At 42.2% G+C, this 15,912-nt stretch overlaps 1 long non-coding RNA gene across 1 annotated transcript; it reads left to right on the forward strand.

Moving 5' to 3' along the window:
- Nucleotides 1-4,632: 4,632 nt before the first annotated feature.
- LOC125881596 (uncharacterized) lies at nt 4,633-12,586 on the forward strand. The gene is made up of 3 exons (XR_007448246.1): nt 4,633-4,935; nt 5,740-5,928; nt 7,366-12,586. It is a non-coding gene; the product is annotated as an uncharacterized LOC125881596 (long non-coding RNA).
- Nucleotides 12,587-15,912: the final 3,326 nt, after the last annotated feature.

A 15,912-nucleotide genomic window follows, 5' to 3' on the forward strand; every position in this document is an offset into this window, starting at 1 on the left:
ATCATTCAAATCACCACGCCAAAGGCTCCCAAACAACAGGCCACAAGCTATGAATTGGCTCATGTCCCTGATCCGCAACTTCGACAGAAAACCAGAGATGAGAAATCATTTTGTAGCTTTCATGGAAAAGATTTTCCAAAATGGCCACGCAGAGATCGCCCCTCCTTTAAAGGAAGATGAAGAGAGGTGGTACTTGCCTCTGTTCGGGGTTTATCACCCCAAGAAGCCAAAACAGATTAGAGTTGTATTTGACAGTAGTGCTCAGTACAAGGGACTGTCACTTAATGATGTATTATTAAAGGGTCCAGAGCTCAACAACTCATTCCTGGGAGTCCTCATGCGCTTCAGGAAAGAAGCAGTAGCCTTTACGGCAGACATCAAGCAGATGTTTTATTGTTTCTATGTGCGGGAAGAGGACAGAAACTTTCTCCGTTTTCTGTGGTTTCATGACAACAACCTCAGCAACGACATCATAGAGTACCAAATGAAGGTCCATGTTTTCGGTAACAGTCCCTCCCCCGCAGTGGCCATATTTGGCCTACATCAGTCTGACCAGTGCTTTGAGATGGACCTCGACCCCGACATCCAGCTGTTTGTGACACGTGATTTTTATGTAGATGACGGCCTTTAAATCCCTTGCCACTGTTGAAACGGCCGTGAGTCTGTTGCGAAAGACCTGTGATGTCCTTGCCAAATCGAACTTGAGGTTGCACAAGATCGCAGCCAACAGTAAAGAGATTCTGGAAGCGTTCCCATCCCAAAATCATGCAAAAGACCTCAAAGACTTAGATCTTGAAGCAGATGCACTGCCCATGCAGCGTAGCCTAGAGCTCCTTTGGGACCTCAAGAGAGACTGTTTCACCTTTTAATGTGTCTGATGAGACAAAACCCTTCACTCGACGTGGTGTCTTATCCACCATAAACAATCTCTATGACCCGCTAGGTTTTGTAGCCCCTGTTACAATCCATGGCAAATCCATCCTCAGAGAGCTCACCTCAGATAATGGTGACTGGGATGCTCCCCTGCCCCAGTGGATGGAGGAGTCATGGGTTCTTTGGAGAGAGTCACTACGTGCACTGTCTAATGTCTCAATTGCCAGAACATACACCAACATCTCACCTTCAGAGGCTGCGCGCAGAGAACTGTGCATCTTCTGTGGTGCGTCAACCAAAGCCATTGCAGTGGTGGCTTATTTGAAGGTGACTGGTGCAGGTGGGAACTGCGAAGTTGGCTTCGTTATGGGGAAAGCAAAACTAACACCACGTCCCGAACAAACCATCCCCAGACTAGAACTGTGTGCTGCTGTGCTAGCGGTAGAGCTTGCTGATCTGGTCTCAGGAGAGCTGGATATTCATCTGAATGACACCCACTTCTATACGGACAGTAAAGTTGTCTTGGGTTATATTTACAACGAGACCAGACGCTTCTATGTCTATGTCAGCAATTGTGTGGCTCAGATTAGGAGGTCCTCACGAGCTAACCAGTGGTAATACGTCCCCACTGTCCAGAACCCCGCGGATCTTGCAACACGATCTGTTCCCGCACATCAGCTCATGCTCACCAACTGGTTCACAGGCCCCAAATTCTTGTGCCAAGACAGTCAAAGCCAATGCACCTATGACCTCGTCGAATGCAGTTCAGACGGCGACATCAGACCTCAGGTCTCCGCCCTGAAAATCACAACAACTCGGTGAATCAACTCGGTTCTCAAAGAATGACAAAGTTTTCCCGCTGGAGCTCCCTGATTCGTGCCATTGCTCGTCTCCTGCACATTGTTCATGCCTTCAGGTCAGGCACCAGTAAAGACAGTTTTTGTAAAGGTTGGTACCATTGTGGAACAGGAGTCACAGTGGAAGAGTCCGAACAAGCTAAAAACATTGTCATCAGATCTGTTCAAGAGGAAACATACACTGAGGAGATCAAGTGCATCATTGAGCAGCAGGAGATTCCTAAGGGCAGTCCTATTAAAAATCTGGACCCCTTCATAGACGACCAAGGTCTACTTAGGGTTGGTGGCCGCATCAGGGAGGCAGACCTCAGTCAAGCAGAAAAGAACCAGCCAACCAAATGTGAACCCAGGGACTGTTGCTTCATCAATAAACCTGTCAAACTACATGCAGAGTCCTGATTGAAGTGAAGCGTTTAGCTGCCTGTCATACATGCATAGCACGCATCGAGGACAGAACATTCACATCCTGTGTGACTTTCCAGTGGTGAATAACTGCCGGTTCAATGAAAGCTCTGGCATGCCAGCAAAATGTTTCATATCAATTTCAATCAATCAATTTTATTTATAAAGCCCAATATCACAAATCACAATTTGCCTCACAGGGCTTTACAGCATACGACATCCCTCTGTCCTTAGGACCCTCACAGAGGATAAGGAAAAACTCCCCAAAAAAACCCTTTAACAGGGGGGAAAAAACAGTAGAAACCTCAGGAAGAGCAACTGAAGAGGGATCCCTCTTCCAGGACGGACAGACGTGCAATAGATGTCGTACAGAACAGATCAGCATAATAAATTAACAGTAATCTGTATGACACAATGAGACAGAGAGAGAGAGACAGAGACAGAGAGACAGAGATAGAGACGGTAATGACAATAGCTTACAACAACATTAATGAAAGTAATATGTTATAATTATAGTTCTGGCTACTGTGGTACAATATGTTGAAAGTATATATTAATATCTGGCAGTATACATGTGTGACAATAATTATATGTGTATAATAACAGTAGAAGTATGACTAATGACTAATGATGGCAGCAGCAGCAGGAGGCATCTGGCAGGACCACGGCAGCAGCACAACCACACACGTCACACCATCCAGGCACTGCTGCAATACGAGTTAACCTGAGAGACAGTGGAGCACAAAGGCTCCGGAGAAGAAGCCGAGTTAGCAAGATGCAGTAATAAGACACGAGAGAGAAAGAGAGAGAGAGAGAGAGAGAAGGTGCCCGGTGTATTATAGGGGGTCCTCCGGCAGACTAGGCCTAAGTCAGCCTAACCAGGGGCTGGTACAAGGCAAGCCTGAGCCAGCCCTAACTCATACCGAAAAAAGTGTCGCTTCATTGCCTTGAAGACCTGTTGGTGTGGGGGGATAAATGATACATGTAATTTGATCTAAATAGAAGTAATTCACAGTCAAAGTAACTGCAGTTGCACATCATTTACCTTTTCCATTTTTAAGAAAGATGCATCACACAGGTACACAGCGGCAGAAAGGTGCAGGTTTCCAGCTGGCATGCTCCCAAGGATAGGCTGGCTATTACAGTGTCTTCTAAATGTGCAATGGGGGTACTGCTGCTTCACAGACAGGAATGTCCCCAGCGTTTGGGTTCACATCACATGCCCGCGTGCAGACCGGACATACATTAAACAACTCCATGATACAGTTCTTGTACACTATGTATTTTTGGATGTCGTGTGTGGGAGTGGATGAATCTTCTCTATATCAAACCACAAAGAAAGGAAAACACATTTTGAGTTAAACAGATTGAGCTTTCATCTGGACTGTACTTTAAACCCTCACACTCTTTGCAGCTGGTTTATTAATCTTTATGCACATAAACAATCTTAAAAGTAATGCTATAAAAAAAACAACAGTCTCGCACAGACTACATCTTCACTCTCACACACAGATATTGATTAATTTACGACTTTAGTCTAGAGTCTACCGATGCTGTGACAGAGTCTGCAGGATCATAAGTGGAATCCCGTCACTTTGAAGCATCCACTAAAGAGCTGCCCACTGATGGATCGTCCTCCAGCTCTTCTAGACGAGGTCGTTTAGGTGGTCTCTTTACTGGTGTCGATGACAGACACAAAGGGTCTGCATTGAACGTCCCAACGCCAAAATCTTTGCAGGAGAGTTGCCTGGACACCTGCGACGAAAATTAATTTTATTAAGGCAAGTCTAATGAAACAACACATAATGAAAGCAAAGAAAAAAGCCAGAATACATGCTGGAAATGCATGTTGTAGCCTAATCATAAAATGAGTGGTCCTTCTGGCGCAAAAGAGGAGGAACTTGATTTCTGACGTTCTACTTATAGCGCCAGGCAGAACCATTGGCTCTGGCAGCAGGTAGTGACCTTCAAAATAAAATGTTCACTTTTGAACACTAATGCAAAAGAACAGAAATGTATTTACATTTTATAAAACATCATAAACATTTGAGACCTTGTAAAATGTATGTGTATGTATAAATATATATTTACATAATTATATAGTATATAAATACTTTATTGTAATGACTTACATGCATGTTGCTGTAGATGTAGCAGCACTGATGGCATACTGTACAATAGAGAGTATGGTTGATAAGATTTCTTCCGGAATTCACCTTTCACACTCATAATGTGGCAAAGAGTGGCAAACATGGCTGCATTTATTAAGGCAAACTTCTAAATCTGGAGTTAAACATAAAATTTGGCTATTTGCTTAATGAAAACACAGCCTGTTCTTCCTTCTATTCATATAGGTCGGTTATTACAAACGTGTATGTAGCAGGATGAAGTGCTCTCCCATGGGTGAGTGTGCTGTGTTGCTCTCCCCTACCTTATTAGCCAATCTGCACCTGAGGCCACCTTATTTAGGGAGGCAGTGTCCATCTCGCCTTCCTCTAGCTCTTTGGCTGTGAGGCCCACCCACTTCCAGGTCGCCTCACTTCCTCCTCTTCGCCATCGCCTGTGCAGGTAATGTAGCGGTAGCTGCCTGGTTTTGTTGTTTGCATTGGATTTTGCGGTTGTCACAGTTATGGTTTGTCTGTGTGCAAACGTCCGACGGGCGGACGCTGCGCCTGTGGGGCTGGCTCGCCGGTAATCTGCCATTCAATGCGCTATTGGTCAACCGCGTTTGCCACTGCCGCTGTGAGACCTAAAGTGCTCTGACCCTCTCCAGTGTGTGTGCGTCATCGACGCTGCCTGATCGGTATGTAGGGCCCATGTTGCCCAGCCTCTCCGCCTCAGCATTAATCCTTTTAATATTAATCTAGACTATTTTATATTTTCATTGTAGATGTTAATTGATATGCGGTGTGACGCTGTCTGAAGACCCGCTGCTGCTTTGCTGCATGTTTTGCTTAGTGCGCTGCTCGCATCACTCCTGTGCTGGCTTTAATCTGCTGGGCTCTGCACGTGTTTGCTGTATGCGTATGGCTGGGCTGGATGGGATGTTCTGTGCCCACCGACAGAACTTCTTCACCCCTATTAGCTCATCTTTCTTTTGCCTCAGCTCTGATGCAGCATGTGTTGGTTTTGATTTTCTTATGTTGGATTAATTTTTGTTGTTTTGGTTTTGTTTAATCAGATCTTATTTTCTTTTCAGATTAGTAATTAATTACCTTTGACTGTAGCTCCTTTTTTCTCTCTCTTACATTAGGATTACTTTGTGATTTGTTTGGTCAAGGTGCCTGAGTTTTGTAAATTCTGGTAGCTGGACTTTCATCATTTGATTTATTTTGTGTATAAATGTTATTCCTAGTAAATCATTTGTTTTTCTTTTGTTTATTCACTTTTGTTAGCTTATTTTGTTAACCATTAAATTGAGTTATTTTTGGCAGCTACAGTGACTGTTTTGTTAAGTTGGTTAATTTGTAACCTTGGTTGCTGCCTATCTTTAAGTCTCATTTATTTATTTGGTTATTTTGCTTATTGGGTTGTTTTGTTTGCTTTGTTTGCTTGTTTTGGAGTTATCCCCTTCTTTAATATTTTCTTTTTCTTGTTTTTATTTCAGGTGCTGGAAGCTTACGGTGGCAGTCCTGGTGTCCTGGCGGTGGGGTTCCCCCTTTTCTTTTGGTGTGTGTGTGTGTGCGGTGCGACCCCTCCTCAGTTATTTGGTTTTGGTGTTTGAGTGACACGAGCGAGTGGGGTGCTTTTCTCCATGGGTTCCTTCACCTCCCCGTTCTCCTAGTCTCCCCCACTGGTAAGCTCCAGCCCTGTTTGTGCATTTCTTTCTATTAAAGAGCCACACGCAAAGCTTCTTTTAATATAGGTTGGTTTTATGAAATTTTGTAATAAAAAAAAATATATATATTTTTATAACTGGAACCACGTCTCCTGCTCCTTAAGTAAAACGAACCTGAGTGCCTTGGTATTAGCTCCAATAAGGTAAAACAAAACTATTTCCTTGGGTGAAATTCCCAAGGTGGCATTGTCTGGTTTGGTTGGTCATTCCCTAATACTTAAACCTCCCACTCGTATGCTGATCGCCACATGTATATGGCTTTATGTTGATTGTGGCCCTGATCAACCTATGTGGCAGAGAAACGAAACATATGCATTTGTAGGGGCAAGAAAGAAAACTAAAAAAATTCTCAGAAATTTTGGGGAGTGCTTGATACTTGGAGCATTCGTCTCATTACTTTACTTCACTGGTTGCTATGGTGATTGAGGTGCCCCACAGATAGACAGCATTCTGTTAAATTAATCAAAAAACACTTCTCGAACTCATGCTTCTAGCTCAATTTGTATATCATGAGAGACAGGAGACTGCTGAACACAATGTATTTTTTATTTCTCTGGTGTCAAAAATGTGAGTATTACAACGAGTTAGAAAACTGGTACAGTCTGCTCTTCTCCTTCTCATTAACATTTGAGCTTATGAGGCAGTTGGTTGGTGCTCTTGTTGCTTGGAGGCTCATGCAGCCAACACTTTAAGTCTGTCACAAATTTTTCTACGTTTTGATGTATAAATGATGTATGTGGCATGAAATTTGTGGGAGTGAGAGCAAGTTGAAGAGAATTTTTTTAGGAGAATTTTACCGCTCCTCTCCACTCAAGCGATGATGTCATCCACTCTAGCGTTGAACATTCCACTGCAATACACACCCATTACTAACTCTGAAACTGGCTGAAAATTGCTAGAACAATGCCAGTCTGGCCCAGTAACCCAGTAAGTCAACAGTCTTGTGAATGGTTTAAATTTTGAATCACTTTTCTAAGTTAAAGTGTGCCGAAGCAACATGGCCCTAAAGAGGTGTGTTTCAGGTCTGTTTCAGTCAGTTTTTGGAGATTTTTGTCACCATGGTTACTTGAATCTCTACCGAAAGACATAGCACACCATTCCCGATCAATCCGCACGTTTTGATGTGTGATTTCTGTCGGTCCACACAAAGCTGTGGGACAAGTAGTCCGGCAAATAACTGAAAAAGAAGTTCACATTGATCACAATATAATTAATGCATATCTCAACCACCAAAACAATGGTCAGAGAATCATGTGAATGTTTTAGGCAGTGGAGGCCATGTTAAACTTTAATGGGAATGTATCAGCTAAGCTAACGTGCTTAGCTAACTTCAGTGTGTTTTCAGTGTGCCATATACGCTGGTACATCACGTCACTGTTATTCCTTATTTTTCAGGAGAACTAATTGGTGTGGACTGATGCACACAGGACAGCCTTTACAGGATGATAGTCCAAGGGGATATCCTGCTGAGAACTTGCTGGAAGACCTAGCAGAAGAGGGTGGCGAGGAGGATGAGGGCTTTGAGGGGGAAGATTCAAAACTTTAAGGTTCTAGTTCACCACTGTGCTCATAGACTAGTTTGTATCCTCATCCAGTCATCTAGTTTTTACACAGCCCCCGAGCCAGCCTGCAGTCCAGCCTTCCAGACATTATGTTTTCCAGTCTGAATCCTGACCTGGTGTCTCCGGTGCCCCACACTGGTGCCACAAATACAGTTGGTAAGTAATCTTTTACGGAAAACTCACAATAAAGCAACAGTTGTGTCCAAATGATTGAGCATACAAAAACAACATGCAATAGACAGCATATAGGTTTTAAGACATATGTGATATGTAGAATAATTTCACAGCAAGTTCTCCTATTTATTTACTTACTGATGACAAATTGTATGTTTATCATGTTTATCAGGTATGGATCAAGTTGACAGCCTTGCAGACTATATGGTAGAACTGAGAACACAGACCTCCATAACTCTCAGCAACCAAGAGATCAGCAATATTTGCAACTTAGAATATCATACTTAGTCCAAAAAGAATGTGTTTTTCATTAGTTATTCATTTCATTTAATATCGTGTCACCAAATATTAATATTTTGTTTTCTGTGGGGTTTTCTATGTCTGTTTTTAAGGTGAGCTCAATTGTGGCCATGTGGTAGTGTGACTGAAGCTGTGTCTTACATACAGTCTACCTCAAAGTACTGCAGGACAAGTAGTTACTAAGAAGAAAGACACTGTTGCCCGTTCCAGCAGTGTCCCAGCAGCTGTTCCTCTGAAGAAGCGTCTGGCCTGAACCATGCCCAACTTCTTGCGTTACCCCTATTCCTCTGGTTTTCCTTGGTTTTCCCCAAGCACTGTCTTTTGTTCCTGTACCAACACAACTGCAAGTCCCTGGTACTACACCATCCCCTGCCACTACATCTGCTACATCTGCTCCTCAAAGACAAACCTCAACAAAGGCACAGGACTGCAGAAATAGGACACAGCCAATACAAAGGCACAGTTTACTGACCCTCCACAGAAACTGTAGCAAAAGATGAATGAGTGACGAGAGGTAGTCATAGAAAGAGTGGAGTCATAGAAAGAGTGGCAGGATTAGTTTGAATTGTTTGATTGTTATGTTATCTGAACATATTCAGATGCTTAACTTTTCAAATATTCTCAAGAGTAAATATATTATATACAGTTTGACTGCAACTCAAAGAAGAACTCAAAGTGAGACCAGGGGCCTGTATCATGAAGCAGGATTAATGTCTTAGCGAGGTAACTTCAGGGTTAAAGAGGACATGAAACACTAAACATAGTTATCATAATTTAAAGAGGGTCTCTCACCCTGAAAAGATAATTTTAGTTTAAACACTGAAAATGAAAGGAATCTCAAAATCCTGCCATTTAAGTTCAGCTGTTAAAACAAAGGACGGCGCCATGTCTGTTGTGTTGCCGGACGTGACGTCAGCGGAGTGGTTGTCAAGCTAGCGATCTCAATGAAGTGAAGACAGTGGAGCATTTCTGAAGTGGGTTGAGCGCCACACTTTTTGACAATGGAGGAAGACGAACTGGAGAGGCCTGTTGAGTCTGTGACAAGCCCCATTGCCTACGCATATGAGCCTATAAGGCGTGGGAATCGAGCAGTGGTACGGGAGGAAGAAGTGGTTGAGCCGGTGATTTGGGGTCAAGGGCGTGTTGGCAACATTACGTGGTGTCAATGTGGCGATGCCCACTGTGCCAGAGTCCATTTGCTGCCAGGAGGCTGGTCTGGACCATCTTCTCCATGACCACCCCTGCATCACCATGGTGCGCTCATTCAGCACCCTGTGCCGGGAGGTGGACGTGTTGGGGGTAGCGATGCTTTCGCTGAGGGATGTCAGAGCTGAGACACTGCAGTGCCCGTCACCAGCAGGTAAGTCAAGCTAGCTGTAACCGCGTGCCAATGACTCAGTAACCGTATGCAGTAAAGAAAACAAATGCATGCACTACGGTGTTGGCCAGGAATATGAACAATGTTTCCACGTGCTGTTTGTTTACATACAGTTGTTGTCTGAGGGGTATTCCATGTAGGAGGTTCAACAAACTCTGAGTCTAACCTTGAACTCTTGGACTCAGATTTAATCTAATGGGGAAAAACACAGGAGGCAGCAACTGAAAAATAGGAAGATTTAAAACATATAGGCTAGGCTATAGATCAAAGACATAAAGACATGACTGTAAACTCAGTCTGACCCAGTAATAATATGTTTGGTGATTTGCACTTGAAAAGATGTTAAGGTTAAAATACAGTAGATTTTAAAATGTTGCACATCTATTTGTATCTTGACTCAACAGCATTCAGTGACTTTATTTCAGCTACAAATGTAGTACATTTAAAGACACTGAAATGCTGCACCATTACTCACTCAGAAATATTAACATGTAATCCCCAATATTAGACTATAGGAATTATGTTCCATCAGTGCGACCAATGACATCAGTGATAGAGAACATTAGTCATTGATACTACGTGTTTAAAGCTTCATACCGATTTTTAAAATTTAAATAATTAGACCTACACATTATGTGCAATAAACATTTCGGAGCTGCTCTAATAGACTGACAGTCTGATCCTTGTGCACAGTGTTATAAAAAAAATAATTAATATAAAAAGGACAGAGGTTTCATTCTGAGCTGAGGGTGAATTCTCGCTGTGTAATATTTGAATGTAAAGACAAAAACCGATGTCCAAAGAAATGATTGTGCATAAATTCAGTAACTTAAGACAGTCCTGAGTAACAAACTAATATCCAGCAGGATTTAGACTGTGACAGACGGTAAATCTCCGCTAATTAATGCGCTTCGATACAAGCTTTGACACGGACTGAATGAATGAGGAAATGAAACCGCGTGTAAGAGGGAGGAGACAGAAAAAAACTCAGGGTTTATTGAAGAAAACCTGCCAGCGAGCAGGTTATGTTCAGAGTCTGTTACCATGGTGATTGACTCAGAGTTTCAGTTACCTCTCTTTCTGGAACGGATAAGTCAGTTTTCCCTCATCTCAGGGTTAACTTACTCTGAGTTTTCACACCCACTTTCTGGAATACCCCTGTGACCGAAACGTCTTTGTTTATGTCGTTTCTCCGGTACTAATTGCTAGCTAACCCTTAGCGTTAGCTAGTTGACGCTAACAGCTATCAATGCTGGTACCTAATGTTAGTTCGCCAGTTCACATAGCTGACTATTGCTACTGGTGAATGAGCCAGTTAAATGCGGAACATGTCTGAGAGGCCTGACGTAACAATATAATGCCACATGAATGCTTTCTATACGTAGTTTGTTTATATCGTGTTGTGCAACACGTTATGAAACCAACGTTTGGGAAACTGCTGTGAAAACACCGTGATGCAGACAGTTTGATGTCAGACATTCAGACGGGTTCATCCTCAGTAACTTTTGAGTGGGATTAGCAATACACAGTTGACGTATATTCTGGAATCTGAAAGGAATGATTCAATGTTTTGTACTTCGTAGGTGATATAGAATAATACATAGAAATGGATATGAAGCAAGGCTGAAGTTAACATAAATTACCAAATGGATTTCCACTCTCACACTCTAACAAGTGGACACATATAAAAGAAAAAAGACGCTCTGTTATATCTTTCCTGACAACAAACAACTTGTTTATGATCTTAAAAAACTGAGACAAATCTAACCAATACATTTCTTTTCCATAAGTCTCTTTAGGTTGACTGCCTACAGACAGTTTACCCTCTGGGCCAGGGGCCATTTGGGAAGGAAGGGCCGGGTCTCGATTCCAGCCTATGTGGCCTGGCCTTCCACAGATGTACAGTGTGAGTGGTCATTGTTTATGACCTGGTTGGTAAGTATGTCATCTGTCAATGTGCCTGTGCAAATGTACTGCTTAATGTCTCCCTCTTCTGTATCCTGTTGAAATGGATCGGTCTGGGTGTCGACACTGACTGTCAGGGTGTGCACACTGCCTGTCACCTACTCTATCTCCTCACTGATGTCAGCCTCTGGGAATTTGCTGCTGGCCACCAGTTGCATACATGCCTGCCTAACCTGTTAACACAAATGTACACTTTTTAGGTACCCAAATGATGTTATCAGCCTTAACATGAAAGACTTTGTACTTACATCCTGACTACTGATTTATTAAAGATTCATATACCCTAAACACTTTTTGTTGTGTTTTTATTCTTTTGATAACCACGCATAGAAAACTATCCAATGTATCCTCTGATTTGTTTCAGTGATGGTTGTGTGAAATTGGTTTTGGTTAAATGTCCATACCAGTTCTGGCTGTAGTGCTTGTTGAATCAATATAATTATTTGGTGTTTTATTATCATAAGATTAATGTGTGTAAACACTGGGGATGTTTGCTTTGCTTCTGAGGGACATGTAACAAAATTAACAAAATTATAACGTTAATATCACATTTCTTGTAGGAGCCTGGGTACAGAATGTAGCAGCCAGAATCATATGTCATAATGTCACCAATTCATTTCCTCACTGACTTATCTTATTTTGTACAGTTCTACTAGTTATTATTTTGTGACTATCAAAAGTATCTGTGTACAGTTATTTCTAATGTCCATGGAGAATCATGCACCTCACTACATTAGCAATGTCCTCCTTTTGCACTAATGTACAATGTGTTTTTACTAGGTGCTGTAGTAGGTAATAGTTACTAGTACTAGTTTTTAGAGACTGATAGTATCTGTCATGAAGTGTCTGTTGTGTGTCACTGCAGTTCAGGACCAATACAAAGTTCCAGTGCTATTTGCATAAATATCTACAATGTATGTTCAGTAAAAGGTAAAAGCTAGACTAGAATGAAATGCTGAATAACTGCCAAATGCATCAATATATTATTAGGCCTGCCACCGCTACTGTTCTTGTTGACTATTTAGTGTTATGGTAATGTTGGTTATGACTAAACATTAGCAGTAGCGAGCGGTTAGCGCTAACATCGGCCAATCAAAAATGCTAATTTTGTTGTGAGCCAATTCCGCTCCTGTGGTAAACACAACATCAAGTGAGGCCTCAAGTGGATTGCTGGACGGAGGGTCAACACTTTAGGTTGAAAAAGTAAATTATTATGCCTTACATTGTGTCGTGATGGCTCCGACATAGATATGTAAATGTATATTTATTTTTTAATTTGCCACTAGACGTGTGTGACGGCTTTTCGGCAGCCGAGCCATGTGAAGGAAAAGCTACCTAGAACAAACTTTAGTGCATGCATGGCAAGAGATGGCAAGAGGAATAAACAGGATGACGGTGAGGAAGATAACGGGATTGGAGTTGATATATGGGGATTTTATTACGTTTGGATTACTGACTGACTGCTTTGGAAAACGTGGAGTCACGGTAAGTAGTGTTTCTTTAGCTGTTTGCATCAGCTGTGATGACCGCTGACTGTATGGTGTGGGATAACATGAGTTTTAGTTGAAAACTCTCAGGCCCGGATGTTTATATGGGTTGTGGTTCATTTTTAGTTTCGGACAGTAACTTTGGCACATGCACCATGCAGTGTTGCCGACCCTCTCCTGCCTGCCATCCTCGTCCGTAAAATTATGACTTTCCACCCTCCTCCTCTTCACTGGCTCAAAAGCATAGGCCACTGGGTTTGATGATAGATCAGTATATCTTTCGTCTTCGTCATCTGACATCTTTTCAATCGGTAAATTACCTAAACATTGCTTCTTCGTCTTCCTCCGTCTACAGACACAGTGTAGTGAAACCAACCAACCACTCCGATGACGTAGGCAGTGACGTAAAATAAAGATGGCGCTGAGCACGGCCCAAAACGTATCGTAAATGCATTTAAAAAGTGGATTTTCTCTAAAATAGGCTGACTTTTCCGACTTTTTATTTTGTCAGTATGTCTTAATAATGCACACATCTCCTATGCTGGTGGCTGTTCCGTTGTTTCATGTCCTCTTTAACCCTGGGTTTTCGGTCTCACGAAGCCGGTTCAGTTCTTACCGGGGTAGATCACCATGGTAACTTACTCTGAACGGCTATCCTGCTCCGGAGCAGGGTAAGTTCAGAGTTGAATCTGTTCCTATAAAAAGCACCACCCACTAGCCAATCAGCTGTTCGGAAAAAAATGACTCCGCTGACAGAAATGCAGCCCAGTCATGATGGGAAGTTTAATTAATTTGATTGATTTTGATTTCAAAGTTTATTTTGAACATTAAAAAAGAAAAGAAAGCAACAACAACAGACAATGAAAAGATTGTTCAAAAAAGGAGTGGAAAGAAGTCGAAATTTCATCCCACCCCTTCATAAGAAAGAAACTGATAAGAAGACCAATTTATCAGACGCAATGATGTTAGATGATAATTGTAATACACGCAATTCATCTGCGCAGCATTGATTTCATGGGATTCGAGGGTGTGATCTGTGTCAGATGTACAGGTACAGGTACTGTAGCTGCTTGAACCAGGGATGAGTAATTTAACCTACACATCATTTCATTTGCTACCTTGTTTTGTCTTGATTTTTCCCTCTCTCCTCCTCTATTTCTTCTTTCCTGACCCGTTTTTTTTCTTCTATATTATGTGATTTCATTGATGTTTTGACAGGGGAATTTCTTTGATTTTTGCTTTTAGTGGCTTCTAACCTCTCTGGCACTTTTCTTTTTTTAATCTTGTAAATCTTATACGGTCTGTTTTTAACATTATGTGCAAATAAACTAATCTAAACTAAAACTAAACATTATTCATCCTGTTATGCGTTGCCACACATGTTTCCTCTTCCTGCAGCTGCCACGATGTTGGCCTTTTCTGTAATGTTGCTTTTCTCCTCCTCATATTTTAGTAGAATTAATCTCTGATCCTCACAAGAAATACTTTTTTCCCCCTCACATATGGCGCTCTGTGAGGACGCTCAGTGAGGACGCTCAGTGACGCTCAGTGACACTGCGCTTCTCTCATGATTGTGATTGGTCAGCTGTGTGCACGTTCACAGCTCTTGATAAAGCAACCCTGGGTTGAGTTACTGAGCTGATATCCAGCATCGTGATACCGATTATCCTGATTGCCATTGTTAGGGTTAGTCAACCCAGGATAGTTCTGGGTAACCCAGGAAAGGTTGATCTCGCTTTGTGATACAGGCCCCTGTTTTGTCTGACCAACAGTCCAAACATCAAACTGATTATTCATGTTTTGTGTGCAAAGTGTTGTTTTCTAAAGTAAACTGTGAAATAATTGTCTAATAATCAACTGTATTTGTTCTTTTTTTCAGCTGTTTCAAAGCCAAATACAATAAAATTTGAATTTTAATATGAATACTGCCTCAGTCAATTATAAACTCCACTCTTGCGCCATCAAAATTCACCCCAATTTGGAATAACCTCGACTTTCTCAGCAACAAGAAACCACTTCATCTCCTCACATGGTCAGAAAAAGGGATCACTCACTTACAACGTATCTTTCAGAATAACACACTGGTTTCATTCACTCACCTGGTCCAGGAGTATGGCATCAGGAGCAATCAGTTTCTAGAATATCTGCAACTCAAATCATCAATTCAAACTGTATGTAACCTCAAAGCCACCAACCTTGACCTCAGATTTAATCAACATCCGTTCAAGAAAAAACTCCTTTCAAAAATATACAGAATCATATCACAGTCAGATGAAACTCTGTCCATATCATCAACAAAATGGGAAAACTACCTGTCGATTGCTCCCGATGCCAACTTCTGGAACCAAATAATAATAATAACTTTATTTGTATAGCACTTTTCAAAACAAAGTTACAAAGTGCTTAACAATGAAAATAAAAACAGTTTAACAGATAAAATACATGAGCAGTAATACAAACAGTGGTAAAAGTTTAAAATGTCAACAGTTAAGAGAAAGCCAAATGATAAAAGTGAGTCTTCAGAAGAGATTTAAAAGAGGATACTGAGTTAGCCTGCCTGAGATCTCCAGGCAGGGAGTTCCATAGCTGAGGGGCCCGAGCAGCACCTTTAGTGACCATGCAGGTTTTTGGAACCATTAGAAGGGTCCTGCTGGAGGATCTCAAGCAGCGATCAGGCTCATAGGGGGTTAAAAGATCACAGATATATGCAGTGACCTCCAGCTCTCGCTGAGACGGTTCGCAGCCGAGTGTGAAGCGGCTGGAATGAGAATCAGCACCTCCAAGTCTGAGGCCATGGTCCTCAGCTGGAAAAGGGTGGATTGCCCACTCCAGTTCGGGGGGGAGGTCCTGCCTCAGGTGGAGGAGTTTAAGTATCTCAGGATCTTGTTCACGAGTGGGGGTAGGATGGAGCGGGAGATTGACAGGCGGATTGGGGCGGCGTCAGCAGTGATGTGGTGAAGAGGGAGCTTAGCCAGAAAGCGAAGCTCTCGATTTACTGGTCGATCTACGTTCCAACCCTCACCTATGGTCATGAGCTTTGGGTAGTGACCGAAAGAACGAGATCGCGAGTACAAGT

This window comes from Epinephelus fuscoguttatus, linkage group LG21, assembly GCF_011397635.1.
Source record: "Epinephelus fuscoguttatus linkage group LG21, E.fuscoguttatus.final_Chr_v1".
In the NCBI taxonomy this organism is placed as follows: domain Eukaryota; kingdom Metazoa; phylum Chordata; class Actinopteri; order Perciformes; family Serranidae; genus Epinephelus; species Epinephelus fuscoguttatus.